Genomic DNA, 2,322 nt, shown 5'->3' with positions numbered 1-2,322 from the left:
GAGCATAAAATCTGGGCATTTCCTCTGAGACCACTAGGGTCACTGCAACACAACTCATCATAAGGACTCTTTCTTGTCATTTATCTTTTTGGTCTCAAATTGGCAGCAGAAGATAGTTCTATTGTTTGTATACTCAAATGCTCTATGTTTTTATTTTAAGATGGCATTAGTAAAGCACAGGCAGCTCTTTGTGTGTTCCCCCTTTTTCCATCTATATCCTCATGTTCATGAATATTAACCAATATTAAGACATAAGGGGAATGGGTTCCAAATGAAATCATACAATAAGATATTAAACAAGAGACTTTGGGCTGATTTTATATCATCTACTGTGCATGACAACAGGTGCACTGATCTCTACAGTGAAATAAAAGGAAAATAAGATGAATAATAGTTCAGGAACTGAATAATAGTCTTCTGGAAGGGTCATTTGGGAGCTTTTAGGTCTGCAAAGTAAGGGTTCACCTGCAGTCTTTCCCATCTTTACAGGGTTAGGTAGGAACAAAGGATAGAGAGAGAGAAGACGGCACTAGAAAAACAGGAGGGGGGAGGGTTGATTTTGAAAAGATATGGTGTGAATAAAGGAGGGGTCTTAAGCCGAAACCTGTACTTGTTCGTCCACACAATGAATGCAGTGAAATCTTTTGTGAGTGGATGAGCAACAGTATTTTTCTGTCATAGAGCTACTTGTAGTTGGACATGCAATAGTATCACAGAATTGTAACATTCAAATATCAGATTGGTGGGTGCATGAACACACAATTCATATGCATGCACACAAATGGAATATGGGTTATATATGCTTGTTTTACAGATATTTGAGTCTAAAGCATAATATTTACAAAATTCGCATAAATGTAGCATGATTAACCTCTGAATTAATGCTATTGTTCGCTGATGCGCACAGGTGTAATATGGGCGCGCATTCCTTCAGAAACCTCAGTAGCGCGCACCGTCGACATCACTGCGTCATTCAGAAACACGCATCTCTGTAAGAACAAAGACGTGCTGGTGTTTTGGTAAGACTTGTGACGAGGGAGGCGGGAATGAACGTCACTGTAGAAGTGAAGCGCCACAGGAAAGGAGAGAGCAGAGAAAGGCGTATAACATATTTTGATTATGAATTACGTCATGTGTTTGAATAAAATCATGCTGACAGCAGGGGGCGTGTCATGCCCCCACACAGGATTAAAGGGCCAACGTGGGGAACTTGGCTAAGACATGAAGACAAATAAATATATGTCATACTGTGTACATCTACATGTGTCGTACATCTAAAACTGCGAGTGTTCTGAAAGAGGTCCCACTATTAACAGTTTTATTTGATGAACATAACTCTATTACATACTGTAGTAGACCGAATTTTATTAAATGACTCTCATCATTACTGCTGCTATTTCCACTAGTACTAGACAGTCCACTGTGTACCATCCACTGATTTTAAAATAGAGATTATTTACCATATTTTGTTTTGAGGTGAATTTTGTGACTTTAGAAAACAGTGGCAGTCCACGGGAAAATCTTGATTTTTAAAGGAATATTTAAGATTAATTTGACAGCATTTGTGGCATAATGTTGATTACCACAAAAATGAATGTCGACTCATCCTCTTTCTTTAACAAATAAAAAAAGGAGCTAAAATCAAGGTTATAGAGAAGCACTTACAATCGAAGTGAATTCGTCAATTTTTTAAAGGGTTTAAAGGCAAATTAAGTTTATAATTTTATAAAAACACTTACATCCATTTTCTGTAAAAACTTGTTTATTATTTTAACTGTAAATTTGTTTAAACTGCAAGATAACAGGATTTAAGGAATTATGTTGGCATAACTGCTAAGTTATAACATTTGATTTGATTTGAAACTATACAGAAAAGGTTACTAAGCAAGTGATTTTATCACACTAAATCATGTTAACCCGCATATTACTTCTTGTGGCTATACTTTTAAAACAATTAGTATTTTATGTTTACAGATTGGCCACATATCTTCCATTGTAAGTGTCTCACTGTAACCCAGATGTTTGCTTTTTTTTAAAGGAGGGAAAATCTAAATTGATAATTGTTGTAATCAATATTATGCCACCAACGCTGTGGATTGATCTTAATTTGTATTGAACTCAGAATATTCCTGACTATTGTGTGACTTTAGCAAGCTATGATTTTCAATATGCAACTTTATACCACTAACTGTTGTTATGATAATTTCAGAGTGTCTGTGTATGAGTGGTTTTTTTATTTGACCATCTTGTAATAAAAAGTAGAATTTGTTTAATTGCTGTAAACAAACATTTTAATTCTACTACACTGAGATTATGATAAAA

This window comes from Xyrauchen texanus, chromosome 30, assembly GCF_025860055.1.
Source record: "Xyrauchen texanus isolate HMW12.3.18 chromosome 30, RBS_HiC_50CHRs, whole genome shotgun sequence".
Taxonomy (NCBI): domain Eukaryota; kingdom Metazoa; phylum Chordata; class Actinopteri; order Cypriniformes; family Catostomidae; genus Xyrauchen; species Xyrauchen texanus.
This window is presented reverse-complemented; position numbering follows the sequence as displayed.